At 43.5% G+C, this 18,146-nt stretch overlaps 1 protein-coding gene across 7 annotated transcripts in view; it reads right to left on the bottom strand.

Moving 5' to 3' along the window:
* Positions 1-18,146, bottom strand: part of LOC139382360 (RNA-binding protein Musashi homolog 2-like) — a 330,112-nt gene that overhangs the window by 146,447 nt on the left and 165,519 nt on the right. The gene's annotated exons all lie outside the window — the stretch shown is intronic.

Below are 18,146 nucleotides of genomic sequence, written 5' to 3'. Positions count from 1 at the left end.
CAGACTGAATACATGGTCCTTATAGAGCCAGACAGGATACATGGTCCTTATAAAGCCAGACTGAATACATGGTCCTTATAGAGCCAGACAGGATACATGGTCCTTATAGAGCCAGACAGGATACATGGTCCTTATAAAGCCAGACTGAATACATGGTCCTTATAGAGCCAGACAGGATACATGGTCCTTATAAAGCCAGACTGAATACATGGTCCTTATAGAGCCAGACAGGATACATGGTCCTTATAAAGCCAGACTGAATACATGGTTCTTATAAAGCCAGACTGAATACATGGTTCTTATAGAGCCAGACTGAATACATGGTCCTTATAAAGCCAGACTGAATACATGGTCCTTATAAAGCCAGACTGAATACATGGTTCTTATAAAGCCAGACTGAATACATGGTCCTTATAAAGCCAGACTGAATACATGGTCCTTATAAAGCCAGACTGAATACATGGTCCTTACAGAGCCAGACAGGATACATGGTCCTTATAGAGCCAGACAGGATACATGGTCCTTATAAAGCCAGACTGAATACATGGTCCTTATAGAGCCAGACAGGATACATGGTCCTTATAAAGCCAGACTGAATACATGGTTCTTATAAAGCCAGACTGAATACATGGTCCTTATAAAGCCAGACTGAATACATGGTTCTTATAGAGCCAGACTGAATACATGGTCCTTATAAAGCCAGACTGAATACATGGTCCTTATAAAGCCAGACTGAATACATGGTTCTTATAGAGCCAGACTGAATACATGGTCCTTATAAAGCCAGACTGAATACATGGTCCTTATAAAGCCAGACTGAATACATGGTCCTTATAAAGCCAGACTGAATACATGGTCCTTACAGAGCCAGACTGAATACATGGTTCTTATAGAGCCAGACTGAATACATGGTCCTTATAAAGCCAGACTGAATACATGGTCCTTATAAAGCCAGACTGAATACATGGTTCTTATAAAGCCAGACTGAATACATGGTCCTTATAAAGCCAGACTGAATACATGGTCCTTATAAAGCCAGACTGAATACATGGTCCTTATAAAGCCAGACTGAATACATGGTCCTTATAAAGCCAGACTGAATACATGGTCCTTATAAAGCCAGACTGAATACATGGTCCTTATAAAGCCAGACTGAATACATGGTCCTTATAAAGCCAGACTGAATACATGGTCCTTATAAAGCCAGACTGAATACATGGTCCTTATAAAGCCAGACTGAATACATGGTTCTTATAGAGCCAGACTGAATACATGGTCCTTACAGAGCCAGACAGGATACATGGTCCTTATAGAGCCAGACTGAATACATGGTCCTTACAGAGCCAGACAGGATACATGGTCCTTATAGAGCCAGACAGGATACATGGTCCTTATAGAGCCAGACAGGATACATGGGTCACCAACCAACCTGCCTAATGCTAGTTCTACAGGAGTATCTTCTGACACGGACGGATTCATGGAATACAGGAAGAACAGGAGAAGATGATATTTGGATTGCCCATATGAGGCCACTTGTGGCGGTGATGGTGCACAGTGGGGGGTATACCTCTGAGGGCTATGTGTGTGTGTGTGTGTCTGTGTGTCTGTGTGTGTGTACTTGTGTGGAGCGGGGTTAATAATGCATACGCCAATCATGGGACTCCATGAAGTCATTATTGGGGCGGACTCTGTGGCACTGAGGTCACGTGGCCCCAAAAGCAGCTGGGTATTACCACTATTATATTATTTATCAAAACCATTTCCACATCAAGTGGCTGGCCCTCGTGGCAGCTGCTCCCAACAGCTTGCATGGTGCTCTGGGGCACGGCACTGCCGATCAGTTGGGCTCACGCTGGGCTGCCAATCAAATCAACTAGGGGGTGACAGCCACCACAAAGCCAGTCCAATCACCAGAGGGAAACGAGCCCTTTTTAGCCAATCACAGCAGCTAAGGTTAGACATGCCAATCAGCCGAGGATATCCACAGGAAGTGATGAGGTTCATTGTGAGCTGGTCAGGGGATAACAAGACCTGGAAGGTTCAGCCACTATAGGGGATCCGAAGTGGCATTTCAGCCTAGAGCCGACCCGAGAGGCTTCATTTATTGGTGCAGACAGACAGTCAGAACAGCAGCTAGAGAGAGGAAAAGGCCTGTAGCGTTTCCCTTTACATCTTTACTCAGCCAGCATGGGGCCTGCAGCAGCCTTGCACTGGAAACACAACCAGACAACAACAGACACAAACTAAATCTGACTGAATCCTCTAATGCCACGTCGTCAATGATATTTGTTTTTTCAACTCATCTAAAATACAATATCCCTCTTCCAGGGCATATCACAAACACTTGTTTCTGAAATCTCCCGGCTCTCGGCTGAGTACCTCGGCTAATGATAATTACAACATTATATATTTATCAAGCTCCGTGTGGCTGCCTGTCGCTCCGTGTGACTGCCTGTCGCTCCGAGGCCTTTCCTTTCCTGGTACTAGTTAGGTAGTGAAGTGTCTCCACTGAATCAAACATCATTTCCAAGTCTAATGTTTGCCCATTTCCAAGAGAATACTGGAGATAAAATGAGGACACTGTAGGCTTTAGACAAGTGTTTTCTCTCAGCCAATCAACAACCACAGTAGTTAACTTTACATGTAACACACACAGGCACAGCATAATATTGCCGATTTAGCCAACTCAGATGTACTTTTATATTTTGTATTTTTTGAAACTTTATTTAACTAGGCAAGTCAATTAAGAACAAATTCTTATTTACAATGACGGCCTACACCGGCCAAACCCGGACGATGCTGGGCCAATTGCCGCCCTTCGGGACTCCCAATCACGGCCGGATGTGATACAGCCTGGATTCAAACCAGGGACTATAGTGACACTTCTTGCACTGAGATGCAGTGCCTTAGACCGCTACGCTATTCGGGAGCACTAATCTAAATCTATTGTCGATCTCAGTGTAGGAAAAAACAGTAGTGGTCAAAAGAGAATGGTCAGAAGGAAATATCAAATGAAAGTTCACACAATAGGAAAAAAGAGAAATGCCATAAGAAACTAGAATGTTCCATCATTTTAACAAACTATTCCACAGAGTTGAGAGACACTCCCTCCAGTTCAGTTTAACCAAGCCCTGCTCTTCAACTCTAAACATGGGGAATGATTCATCCCCTGTTTCACCATCCCTCTCTTCTCCTACACTCAGACGTCATAAATCAAGCTCCAGAAATATTCCTAGCTGGTTAGTGAGTGAGCCCAGCTCCTCAGCCTTGAGACTACTGCTTCAGCCAGTGACTGGTTCAGTAACCTGCATGGAACACCAGACGAAGGTCAAAGCCCATTATGATTGGTTGGGGTAAACGGAACAATCCACCCTTACACAGTAAACACCCCTGGGGCCGGTTGCACCAGTTGGGTGTAAAAAAGATGGTCTTAAATGCTAGGTCAGGCATAGCCTCTTCTGACTTTGGGATCAGAACTTATACCTCTTGTACCAACCAAACAGAAGACTAGTTATAGCGAAGTCTGGCACTTGTGGGATTATGTTCCTTCCGCACTAGAAAACGGTCTGGAGAATGAGCAGGGTACAAAATGGAAAAGGCTGTATTGTGCCCTGGGTGCAGGGGAGTGTTAGTTAGACTGGGAAACTAGCTGCCCAGGCTGAAGGACAATGGCACACACACACAACCACCTTTAGCTGGGATCTCAGTCATCTAGAGTGACTGAACTCATTACTGTCAATGTCACTATGATTAGACCTCCAATTAAGCACGGACGAGGGACACGCATATGATTAGCCATGATATTTCAATGACACTTCATGTTAAACACTAATATTGGGCTGAAATACAATCTAAACAGCACCAAAAGAAGCTATTAACAGCTAACTAATAGAGAGGACTGGCATAACCCCTTGAAATGGTGCCAGGAAAGGTTAAGGTATATCTAATTTCATTTGCTCAGGGATCTGAGGGGGAAGGATTGGGGGAAGTATTGCTGTTATTTCTCAAAAGGGCAAGAGACTTCAGCCACAGACACACTGGGCTAACCTCTGTCACAGTTCCAACAGGACGGGGAGTCAGCAGAAATGGGAGAATGCCCTGAGGGATGTCACTTTACACAGGAGGGTGACAGTGACAGTGCTTCTGTTCAGAAAACCCTGGGGTTATAGAGGAGGGTGAAACTGTACAGTATTTTCAGATAGAAATGTATAATGTTTATAGAACAAACATGAATACGTCATGTAGAATGTGGGATCGTTAGATCGCCATTTTAAACTGTTTTTAATGTTACATTGCATTGAATAAAGCCCCTGGATACAAAGTCATGTGGCAAAGCCTGGCTGAATACAATAACAAACAAATACATATTGTCTCTTAGTTCTAATTTAGAAGCACAACGTTTCTACACTACCCACAACACCCAGTTAAACCTGTTCTTTGCAACTGGAGAGCTTTTGTGTCACTGATGGAATGGCAGAGAAGCTAATCTGTAATTGTTGGAGGTGGGGAGTGGGGGAGCGTGGGGTGCTTCTGAAGGCTCCACCCCGAGTCAGGGCAGGGGAACACGAGTCCACAACGTCCCAGAGTCCCCCTCCCAAAGTGAGCTCTAATCACCCTCCAGCTGACAGAGAACTGTAAGGAGACACTGCGTTAAAGCAATCAGCTCATCCAAGCCATGTTCCCACTGTTGTTCTGTGTGGGTTTCCTGTAATCCCAAAGCAAATACACGTCCTGTGTTTAAGATAAGGGGACCTGTGGTTTCAAACGACACTTTCCCTCATCACGACCTTTCTCATAATGCATACTGTTATGGCGGATGATATTTTGTGGTCTTGTAGACTACATAGGACACACTGGATTTCCACAGGGGAAAAATGGCTCCAATACTCTCACAAACAAGACTCTCACACACCTTTCCCAGTGGTGGTCACCAGAGTGCTGTGACATTAGATTTAGTCATTACTGCTGATATGGGGCCTGCATCTTGTCGTCCCTAAACTACCAGTCAAGATCAACAGATTACAGGCCCACACATACTCTCCCCTAGCACTGTCACTCAGACGATCACTCTCCCCTAGCACTGTCACTCAGACGATCACGCTCCCCTAGCACTGTCACTCACATCACACACTCTCCCCTAGCACTGTCACTCAGACGATCACTCTCCCCTAGCACTGTCACTCAGATGATCACTCTCCCCTAGCACTGTCACTCACATCACACACTCTCCCCTAGCACTGTCACTCAGACGATCACTCTCCCCTAGCACTGTCACTCAGATGATCACTCTCCCCTAGCACTGTCACTCACATCACATACTCTCCCCTAGCACTGTCACTCAGATGATCACTCTCCCCTAGCACTGTCACTCACATCATACACTCTCCCCTAGCACTGTCAATCACATCATACACTCTCCCCTAGCACTGTCACTATACACTCTCCCCTAGCACTGTCACTCACATCATACACTCTCCCATAGCACTGTCACTCAGATGATCACTCACCCCTAGCACTGTCACTCACATCATGCACTCTCCCCTAGCACTGTCACACACATTACACACTCTCCCCTAGCACTGTCACTCAGATGATCACTCTCCCCTAGCACTGTCACTCACATCATACACTCTCCCCTAGCACTGTCACTCACATCATACACTCCCCCCTAGCACTGTCACTCACATCATATACTCTCCTCTAGCACTGTCACTGAGATTATACACTCTCCCCTAGCACTGTCACTCACATCATACACTCTCCCCTAGCACTGTCACTCACATTATACACTCTCCCCTAGCACTGTCACTCACATCATACACTCTCCCCTAGCACTGTCACTGAGATTATACACTCTCCCCTAGCACTGTCACTCACATCATACACTCTCCCCTAGCACTGTCACTCACATCATACACTCTCCCCTAGCACTGTCACTCACATTATACACTCTCCCCTAGCACTGTCACTCACATTATACACTCTCCCCTAGCACTGTCACTCAAATTATACTCTCCCCTAGCACTGTCACTCACATTATAAACTTGCACTGTCACTCACATTATACACTCTCCCCTAGCACTGTCACTCACATCATACACTCTCCCCTAGCACTGTCACACACATTGTACACTCTCCCCTAGCACTGTCACTCACATTATACACTCTCCCCTAGCACTGTCACTCACATCATACACTCTCCCCTAGCACTGTCACTCACATCATACACTCTCCCCTAGCACTGTCACTCACATTATACACTCTCCCCTAGCACTGTCACTTACATCATACTCTCCCCTAGCACTGTCACTGAGATTATACACTCTCCCCTAGCACTGTCACTTACATCATACTCTCCCCTAGCACTGTCACTGAGATTATACACTCTCCCCTAGCACTGTCACTCACATCATACACTCTCCCCTAGCACTGTCACTCACATCATACACTCTCCCCTAGCACTGTCACTCACATTATACACTCTCCCCTAGCACTGTCACTTACATCATACTCTCCCCTAGCACTGTCACTGAGATTATACACTCTCCCCTAGCACTGTCACTCACATTATACACTCTCCCCTAGCACTGTCACTCACATCATACATTCTCCCCTAGCACTGTCAATGAGATTATACACTCTCCCCTAGCACTGTCACTCACATCATACATTCTCCCCTAGCACTGTCACTGAGATTATACACTCTCCCCTAGCACTGTCACTGAGATTATACACTCTCCCCTAGCACTGTCACTCACATTATACACTCTCTCCTAGCACTGTCACTCACATTATACTCTCTCCCCTAGCACTGTCACTCACATCATACTCTCTCCCCTAGCACTGTCACTCACATTATACATTCTCCCCTAGCACTGTCACTCACATCATACTCTCTCCCCTAGCGCTGTCACTCACATCATACACTCTCCCCTAGCACTGTCACTCACATCATACACTCTCCCCAAGCACTGTTGCTATACACTCTCCCCTACAACTGTCAAATTCTCTCTGCTCTACTTTGATTCTGCTTCAAGGGACATGTCCAATCACAACAGAGAAATCTGTGAAGTCAAAGTGCATTTGATTTCTATTGATCACATTCAACATAGCCATTGTGTTTGTTATTGATCGTGATTGTTAGTTGCTGCTGTGTTGTGACAGTGCAACATTATAAATAATTGTGTTTCATGAACAAAACCAATTACCTTAAATGTTTAACATGTTGGAAATGTTAAATATAATATTACACACACTATATTTCCAACTATCATTGTGTAATCTTTATCAGTTGGTTTTCTGTCGGATGTGGTTGGCATTTTGTTTTATGTCTTAAAACATCCCTTCACAGCAGGAACTGTTTCATTGGGTTTCATCAGTAGCCGATGTTAAAATATTTAGAAAAGAAGATCAAACAGACATACAGACACAGACTCACATGTCAGGACGAGGACAGGAAGCATCTTCATAGTACTGAGAAGCACCCCAAGAGCTCCATTTCAACCCGGACTGTCCCTTGAGTGCGTCCTCCAGGCAGAGGGTGTGTGACTCAGCTTTTGTGAGGACGTCTTTTAGCAGACATTTTATCAGTCATTTTATCAGTCACCTCACCACACACTGAAGGACACCACTGAATACCCTCACGAGTGTCAAGAGTGGAGGAATAGGCTGCAACGGATATTTCACACACATACACGCCACACATCCAACACACACACACACAGCTGTGATGACCGGTATATATGTTATAGCTAGCAACACTAGTTTACCAAATACACTACTTAATAATCCTAGAGAGAGAGAATGGACGTTGAGGCAGAGACAAAGATGACTCACCCAGCTGACAATCTCCGTCTCTGAATAGCAGCAAAATGAGTGTGAATAGGGGAGCTCTCCTGCCTCTCTGAATAGCAGCGATATGAGTGTGAATAGGGGAGCTCTCCTGCCTCTCTGAATAGCAGCGATATGAGTGTGAATAGGGGAGCTCTCCTGCCTCTCTGAATAGCCAAAGCACAGTGTTTACCTTGATGTGACACATCCATTCAAACACTATCCTCAGATTCAGAATTTTTTAATGGCTATTTGATTCGCCAATACAATGGCGGTTTGTGTGCCAGTCAATTCACTGAGGGGAACTGGACAATTACTGGCAGGCTTTTCTAAATGTAACCTCCTGGACCCTGTTTAACAGCTAGGGTAATGGAAGGACCAACAGTACAGACAGAGCGAAACAAAAGGACAATCATACACGTTCCACGCAGAATGGATTGGAGTGAAACGCATCTGCTGCAAAACTACAGCAGCGCTGTCTCACTTTAAAGGTGCAGGGAACGGAGTGGTATTTTATTCTCTCTCCATCATGGAAATGGTTTGCCCTTAACGCCATTGTCTGACTATCTAGCTGGAAGTTTACCAGTCAGTCGTATTCTTAATAGCCGTGATAGTTGTGCTGCTGAACCAAGCACACAGCTAGATGAGAAGAAACAGGCCTTTTCCTCCACGTTAAATGTTACTAGCACCAGAAAAAACACTTTCAACCTGAGCCTGACCCCACCATTTCTCTCGCTCTCCCCCTCTCTCTACCTACCCCCTCTCTATCTGTCCCTCCCTCCCTCCCTCTCTCCAACCTCCAATATCAGTCTGTAGAGAAAGTCAGGTTCCTTGAAGCACCCCGAGAGACCCTGTTCCACTAGCTCGTAGCTATGGCCACCAAGCATGCCCTGTGGGAGTGTTCCTAGCTGTTTCACACTTAACCAGAACTACAGAGGAGAGGGGCCGCTGAATTCTGAGTGGAGCAGAGGACCCTGGGAATATGAGTTCAAGGAGCTCATGAATTATGTATGAGGCTAATGTATGTGTGAGTTGCAAAGGTCAGACTTGGCATGGCATTCAAACCACTATGTTCTAAACAGCAGCATTTATTCAAATGATAACAAAAATACTGTTTAGAAAAACCATTTATTCAAATGACTCAAATGAAGGAAATGATTTAAAAAATGAGGAGAGCTGTCTGACTCGTGTGACTTTGTAGCCTACATATGAACCGTACAGAGAAAACCCCCTAACGCTAAGCAGAAGAAACAGTCGATAAAGTAGAAACACACAGGACACTACTTTGGGACATGATGGTGTTATCATTAGGCTGCTGCTATTATGACATGGAGTGGTGACACACTCCTGTGTACAGATGTGAACTTGACTGTCTCCAGCATATTTTGGCTCATTATTTAAAAAGAAGATGAAGAACAAGCTATAGGATTTAAATACCGGAGTTTTGGTGCTGGTACAGCCGACTAGTGTTACCTTACGCTACTACAATAAATAAATATACCAGTCAAACATTTGGACACAGTTACTCATTCCAGGGTTTTTCTTAATTTTTACTATTTTCTACAACATTGTAGAAAAATTGTGAATTGTGAAGACATCAAAACTATGAAATAACACATACGGAATTCTAATAACCAAAAAAGTGTTAAACATTTTGAGATTATTCAAAGTAGCCACCCTTTACCTTGATGACAGCTTTGCACATTCTTGGCATTCTCTCAATCATGAGGTAGTCACCTGGAATGCATTTCAATTAAGGTGTGCCTTGTTAAAAGTTAATTTGTGGAATTGTTTTCCTTCTTAATGCGATAGAGCTAATCAATTGTGTTGTGACAAAGTAGGGGTAAGAAACATGAGCAATGGGCATTAGACTGGTGGAAATCTGTCCTATGATCTGAGTCCAAATTGAGATTTTGGGTTCCAACTCCCGTGTTTTTGTAGACGCAGAGTAGGTGAACGGATTATCTCCGCATGTGTGCATCCCGTGAAGCATGGAGGAGGTGTGATGGTGTGTCGATGCTTTGCTGGTGACACTGTCAATGATTTATTTAGAATTCAAGGCACACTTAACCAGCATGGCTACCACAGCACGCTGCAGCGATACGCCATCCCATCTGGTTTGCGCTTAGTCCCACTTTCATTTATTTTTCAACAGGACAATGACCCAACACACCTCCAGGCTGTGCAAGGGCTATTTGACCAAGAAGACGAGTGATGGAGTGCTGCATCAGATGACCTGGCCTCCACAATCACACGACCTGAACCCAATTGAGATGGTGTGGGATGAGTTGGACCGCATATGTACGATATCATACTATATCTTAATCGCCATCGATAAGAAACAATACTGTGAGCCGTATTCATTTACCTGGCCAAGGCTTTCGACTCTGTCAATCACCACATCCTCATCGGCAGACTCGACAGCCTTGGTTTCTCAAATGATGGCCTCGCCTGATTCACCAGCTACTTCTCTGATAGAGTTCAGTGTGTCAAATCGGAGGGCCTGTTGTCCGGGCCTCTGGCAGTCTCTATGGGGGTGCCACAGGGTTAAATTCTTGGACCGACTCTCTTTTCTGTATACATCAATGATGTCGCTCTTGCTGCTGGTGAGTCTCTGATCCACCGCTACGCAGACGACACCATTCTGTATACTTCTGGCCCTTCTATGGACACTGTGTTAACTAACCTCCAGACGAGCTTCAATGCCATACAACTCTCCTTCCGTGGCCTCCAATTGCTCTTAAATACAAGTAAAACTAAATGCATGCTCTTCAACCGATCGCTGCCTGCACCTGCCCGCCTGTCCAACATCACTACTCTGGACGGTTCTGACTTAGAATATGTGGACAACTACAAATACCTAGGTGTCTGGTTAAACATCTCCAATCCAAAGTTAAATCTAGAATTGGCTTCCTATTTCGCAACAAAGCATCCTTGGATGCAGTCTATCACAGTGCCATCCATTTTGTCACCAAAGCCCCATACCCTACCCACCACTGTGACCTGTACGCTCTCGTTGGCTGGCCCTCGCTTCATACTCACCGCCAAACCCACTGGCTCCAGGTCATCTACAAGACCCTGCTAGGTAAAGTCCCCCCTTATCTCAGCTCGCTGGTCACCATGGCAGCACCCACCTGTAGCACGCGCTCCAGCAGGTATATCTCTCTGGTCACCGCCAAAACCAATTCTTCCTTTGGCCTCCTCTCCTTCCAGTTCTCTGCTGCCAATGACTGGAACGAACTACAAAAATCTCTGAAACTGGAAACACTGTCAGAGCAGCTCACAGATTACTGCACCTGTACATAGCCCATCTATAATTTAGCCCAAACAACTACCTCTCCCCCTACTGTATTTATTTATTTTGCACCCCATTATTTCTATGTTTACCTTACACATTCTTCCACTGCAAATCTACCATTTCAGTGTTTTACTTGCTATATTGTATTTAATTCGCCACCATGGCCTTTTTTTTGCTTTTATTTTGCCGTTTGACTTATTTTTCTACTGTATTATTGACTGTATGTTTGTTTTACTCCATGTGTAACTCTGTGTTGTTGTATGTGTCAAACTGCTTTGCTTTATCTTGGCCAGGCCACAGTTGTAAATTTGAACTTGTTCTCAACTTCCCTACCTGGTTAAATAAAGGTGAAATAAATAAAACATAAAAAAATATGTGGGAACTCATTCAAGACTGTTGGAGAAGCATTCCAGGTGAAGCTGGTTGAGAGAATGGGTGGATACTTTGAAGAATCTAAAATCTAAAATATATTTTAATTTGTTTAACACTTTTTTGGTTACTACATGATTCCATATGTGTTATTTCATACTTTTTATGTCTTCACTATTGTCAAAATAAAGTAAAACCCTTGAATGAGGAGGTGTCCACATTTTTTGACTAGTACTGTATATACATTATTTGTATACAATTTTTACAAATCAATAAAATATTGTAAAAAATAAAGTATATTATGATATGTGCCTGTGTGTGTGTGTGTGTGTGTGTGTGTGTGTGTGTGTGTGTGTGTGTGTGTGTGTGTGTGTGTGTGTGTGTGTGTGTGTGTTCATGTGTGCCTATTCGCGTGTGCCTGTGTGCGTGTGCATGGTGAGCTCTATTGTGTAGATAGAGTGTAAAAAAAAAGGAAAAACAGGCAAGCAGGTTTTACTGTGGAGCCAGCGCTCTGTCTTCGGAAAGCGCTCTGTCTTTGGAAAGTCCTCTGCTTTAGAGAGAAGCCTCCCCTCTAAAGCCAGATAAGGCCTGGAGATAAGAGGGGGAGATAAACACAAGCACGTCTCCAGCTAGGCTCACTACCAGCAGTGTTATCAGACCACACAGACCCTCTTTGTTCTGTAACCCTTTCCTCCTAGTCATTCCCTAAAACGCCTGGCCAGATCCATATCAACACATCACATAATGGGGGAAAGGGTTAGTGGGGGAGGGCTAGAGGGGCTAGAGGGCAGAGCTAAAAGGGGCTAGAGAGGCAGGGTTAGAGGGGCTAGAGGGGCAGGGCTAAAGGGGCTAGAGGGGCAAGGCTAGAGGGGCAGGGCTAGAGGGGCAGGGCTAGAGGGGCAGAGCTAGAGGGGCAGGGCTAGAGGGGCAGGGCTAGAGGGGCAGGGCTAGAGGGGCAGGGCTAGCAGGGCTAGAGGGTCTAGAGGGGCAGGGCTAGAGGGGCAGGGATAGAGGGGCTTAAGGGGCTAAGAGGAGGCAGGCAATTCAATTCATAGTGAATAAAAAAACTGTAATAGGATAAATCTAATGGGGTGTGAGCGTTTGTACATGCATGTATCAGTCTTATGTCTCTAGACATTGTGGGCAGAAGCATGTTGAATGGCGGGAGCACCTTGTGTATACAGCATGGAGAATGGTACTGATAACAGAATGGGCTTAGCATGGATTGGTTGGGAGAGTGTCTATTGGACAACATTGGTCTTGACCTTGTGGAGTAGAATCCTTGAGGAAATTATGTCGTTGTGGTACCATCATGTGGAGCACAGAGCCACGTGTTTATTGAACTGGCTACAGAGCTAGAAGGGAATCTTATTTTGTTTAATCATATACACAGTGCCTTCAGAAAGTATTTATACCCCTGGACTTACTACACATTTTGTTGTGTAACAGCCTGAATTCAAAATGGATTAAAAATATATTTCTCACCATCTACACACACTACCCCATAAAGGAAAAGTGAAAACATATATATATATTTTTTTTAAGTTTGCAAATGTATTGAAAATACCCCCCCCCCCCCCCATTTAAAAAATAAATACATAAATAATAATAATAAAAGATATAAATGTAAAAATGAAATACCGAAATATCTCATTTACATAAGTATTCACACCTCTGAGTCAATACCTTGAAGAAGCACCTTTGGCAGCGATTGCAGCTTTCTGGGTTGTGCTACATCCACACATGGAATGTGCAACATTTGCCCATTATTCTTGACAAAATTCTTCAAGCTCTGTCAAATTGGTTGTTGAACATTGCTAGACAAACATTTTCAAGTCTTGCCATAGACTTTAAAATAGATTTAAGTCAAAACTGCAACTTGGCCCCTCAGGAACATTCACTGTCTTCTTGGTAAGCAACTCCAGAGTAGATTCGGCCTTGTGTTTTAGGCTATTGTCCTGCTGAAAGGTGAATTAATCTCCAAAGTGTCTGGATGAAAGCAGACTGAACCAGGTTTTCCTCTAGAATGTTGCCTCTAGGCCAGCAGCATCCCACCCTGCACCCCACTGATGTATTACTTAGGAAGCTAAGCAGGGTTGGTCCTGGTCAGGAGACCAGATGGTGTTGGAGGGCCAGTAGGAGGCACCCTTTCCACTAGTCTAAAAAAATATCCCAATGCCCTGTGTAGAGCGTGGTCTTTGGGATGGGATGTTAAACGTGTGTCCTGACTCTTTGTTCTCACTAAAAGATCCCATGGCACGTATCATAAGAGTAGGGGTGTTAACCCTGTGTCCTGGCGAAATTCCCAATCTGGCTCTCATACTGTTGTAGTCACCTAATCATCCCCAGCTTACAATTGGCTCATTCATCTCCCCTGTAACTGTTCCCCAGGTTGTTGCTGTAAATGAGCATGTGTCCTCAGTCACCTTACCTGGTAAAGTAAGGGTTAAATACATGAAAAAAAGCTCTATTGTGTTTATTTTTATCCTGAAAAACTCTCCATTCCTTAATTAATGATTACAAGCATACCCATAACATGATGCAGAAACCATTATGCTTGAAAATATGTAGAGTGGTGTACTGTATTGGATTTGCCCCTGACATAATAACTTTTTTGTCCTGAATACAAGGTTCTTGCTTTGCCATATTATTTGCAGTATTACTTTAGTGCATTGTTGCAAACAGGATGCATGTTCTAGAATATTTTTATTCTGTAGATGCTTCCTTCTTTTCCCTCTGTCAATTAAGTTAGTATTGTGGAGTAACTACAATGTTGTTGATCCATCCTCTGTTTTCTCCTATTACAGCCATTAAACTCTGTAATTGTTTTAAAGTCACCATTGGCCTCATGGTGAAATCTCTTGAGAGGTTTCCTTCCTCTCCAGCAACTGAGTTAGGAATGACGTCTGTATCTTTCTAGTGACTGGGTGTATTGATACCCCATTCAAAGTGTAATTATTAACTTCACCATACTCAAAGGGATATTCAATGGGTTTTTTTGCCATCTACCAATGTGAGGCATTGGAAAACCTCCCTGGTTCTTGTGGTTGAATCTGTTTTTGAAATTCACTGCTCAACTGAGGGACCTTACAGATAATTGTATGTGTGGGGTACAGCGATGTGGTAGTCATTAAAAAATCCATCATGTTACACACTATTATGACACACAGAGTGAGTCCATGTAACTTATTATGTGACTTGTTAAGTAAATGCTGACTCATTAACTTATTTAGGATTGCCATAACAAAGGGGTTGAATACTTATTGACTCAAGACATTTCAGCTTTTCATTTATTATTAATTTGTAAAAATGTAAAAAAACATAATTCCACTCATTATGATGTATTGTGTGTAGGCCAGTGACCAAAAAATAAAAATGTTTTAAATTCAGGCTTTAACACAATAAAATGTGGGACGTCCCACCTGCCCATAAGAAGTTAAGCATGGTGACAATGAAGTTGACCTCTTATCTAGGTGGGTGAGGGCCGTGTGAAGTGCAATTGAGATTACGGCGTCTATGGATCTGTTGGGGCCGTATGCAAATTGGAGTGGGTCTAGGGTGCCTGGGATGATGGAGTTGATGTGTGCCATAACCAGCCTCTCAAAGCTCTTCATGATTACAGATGAGTGGCATAGGGCGGTAGTCATTGTGGGGATTACAGACTGAGACAAGGAGAGGTTGAAAATTACAGTGAATATGCCTGCCAGCTGTTCTGTTCTAGGTTAAGATCTGGTGTCAGACACACACACTTTTTCAAAGTCACTGAGATCTCTTCTTCTAGCCATGGTAGCCAAAATAATGGGGAACTGGGCATTTTTATACATGGGATGTTAATTGCACCTGCTTTCAATATACTTTGTATCCCTCATTTACTCAAGTGACTCCTTTATTTTGAGAGTTACCTGTGTGTGTGTGTGTGTGTGTGTGTGTGTGTGTGTGTGTGTGTGTGTGTGTGTGTGTTTTAGAGGTCGACCGATTATGATTTTCAAAGTAGAGAGGTCGACCGATTATGATACCGATTATTGGAGGACCAAAAAAAGCCGATACAGATTAAATCGGGCAATTTTTTTTTATTTACAACAATTACAGCAATACGGAATGAACACTTATTTTAACTTAATATAATACATCAATACAAATCAATTTAGCCTCAAATAAATAACGAAACATGTTCAATTTGGTTTAAATAATGCAAAAACAAAGTGTTGGAGAAGTAAAAGTGCAATATGTGCCATGTAAAAAAGCTAACGTTTGAGTTCCTTGCTCAGAACATGAGAACATATGAAAGTTTGTGGTTCCTTTTAACATGAGTCTTCAATATTCCCAGGTAAGAAGTTTTAGGTTGAGATTATTATAGGAATTATAGAACTATTTCTCTCTATACCATTTGTATTTCATATACCTTTGACTATTGGATGTTCTTATAGGCACTTTAGTATTGCCAGTGTAACAGTATTGCTTCCGTCCCCCTCCTCACCCCTACCTGGGCTCGAACCAGGAACACATCGACTACAGCCACACTCGAAGCAGCGTTACCCATCGCTCCACAAAAGCCGCGGCCCTTGACGAGCAAGGGGAATAACTACAAGTCTCAGAGCGAGTGACATTTGAAACGCTATTAGCGTGCACCACGCTAACTAGCTAGCCATTTCACATCGGTTACACCAGCCATTAGGCTGATAGGCTTGAAGTCATAAACAGCGCTGTGCTTGCGAAGAGCTGCTGGCAAAACGCACAAAAGTGCTGTTTGAATGAATGCTTACGAGCCTGCTGCTGCCTACCATCGCTCTGTCAGACTGCTCTATCAAATCATAGACTTAATTATAACATAATAACACACAGAAATACGAGCCTTTGGTCATTAATATGGTCGAATCCGGAAACTATCATTTCGAAAACAAAACGTTTATTATTTCAGTGAAATATGGAACCGTTCGGTATTTTATCTAACGGGTGGCATCCCTAAGTCTAAATATTCTTGTTACATTGCACAACCTTCAATGTTATGTCATAATTACGTAAAATTCTGGCAAATTAGTTCGCAATGAGCCAGGCGGCCCAAACTGTTGCATATACCCTGACTCTGCGTGCAATGAACGCAAGAGAAGTGACGCAATTTCACCTGGTTAATATTGCCTGCTAACCTGGATTTCTTTTAGCTAAATATGCAGGTTTAAAAATATATACTTCTGTGTATTGATTTTAAGAAAGGCATTGGTGTTTATGGTTAGGTACAGTCGTCCAACGATTGTGCTTTTTTCGCAAATGCTCTTTTGTTATATACAATGCAGGACACGCTAGATAAACTAGTAATATCATCAACCATGTGTTGTTATAACTAGTGCTTATGATTGATTGATTGTTTTTCATAAGATAAGTTTGATGCTAGCTAGCAACTTACCTTGGCTTACTGCATTTGCGTAACAGGCAGTCTCCTCGTGGAGTGCAATGAGAGGCAGGTGGTTAGAGCGTTGGACTAGTTAACTGTAAGGTTGCAAGATTGGAACCCCGAGCTGACAAGTTGAAAATCTGTCGTTCTGCCCCTGAACAAGGCAGTTGACCCACTGTTCCCAGGCCGTCATTTAAGATAAGAATGTGTTCTTAACTGACTTGCCTAGTTAAATAAAGGTATAAAAAAATAGGCAAAATCGGCGCCCAAAAATACCGATTTCCGATCGTTATGAAATCGGCCCTAATTAATCGGCCATTCTGATTAATCGGTAGACCTCTAGTGTGTGTGTCTCCCTCACTTGGAATGTATTTCAATTAACAGGTGTTTTTTGTTAAAAGTTCATTTGTGGAATAGATTTTCTTCTAAATGCATTTGAGCCAATCAGTTGTGTTGTGACAAGGTAGGGGGTATACAGAAGATAGCCCTATTTGGTAAAATACCAAGTCCATATTATGGCAAGAACAGCTCAAACGACAGTCCTTCACTAAGTTAAGACATGAAGGTCAGTCAATAGTTTCTTCAAGTTCAGTCGCAAAAACCATCAAGCGCAATGATAAAACTGGTTCTCATGAGGACCCCCAAAGGAAAGGAAGACCCAGAGTTACCTCTGCTGCAGAGGATACATTCATTAGAGTTACCAGCCTCTGAAATTGCAGCCCAAATAAATGCTTCACAGAGTAACAGACACACCTCAACATCAACTGTTCAAAGGAGACTGCGTTAAGCAGGCCTTCATGGTTGAGTTGCTGCAAAGAAACCTGGAAATCTGTCCTTGTGTCTGATGAGTCCAAACTTGACATTTTTGGTTCCAACTGCCGTTTCTTTGTTAGACGCAGAGCACGTGAACGGATGATCTCTGCATGTGTGGTTCCCACCATGAAGCATGGAAGAGGAGGTGTGATGGTGCTTTGCTGGTGACAATGTCAATGATTTATTTAGAACTCAATGCACACTTAACCAGCATGGCTACCACAGCATTCTACAGCGATACGCCATCCCGTCCGGTTTGCGCTTAGTGGGACTATCATTTGTTTTTCAACAGGACAATGACCCAACACACCTCCAGGCTGTGTAAGGACTATTTGACCAATAAGGAGAATAATGGATTGCTGCATCAGATGACCTGGCCTCAACAATCACCCGACCTCAACCCAAATGAGTTTGGGATGAGTTGGACCGCAGAGTGAAGGAAAAGCA

The sequence above is a fragment of the Oncorhynchus clarkii genome, chromosome 24, assembly GCF_045791955.1.
Source record: "Oncorhynchus clarkii lewisi isolate Uvic-CL-2024 chromosome 24, UVic_Ocla_1.0, whole genome shotgun sequence".
Taxonomy (NCBI): Eukaryota; Metazoa; Chordata; class Actinopteri; order Salmoniformes; family Salmonidae; genus Oncorhynchus; species Oncorhynchus clarkii.
This window is presented reverse-complemented; position numbering and strand designations above follow the sequence as displayed.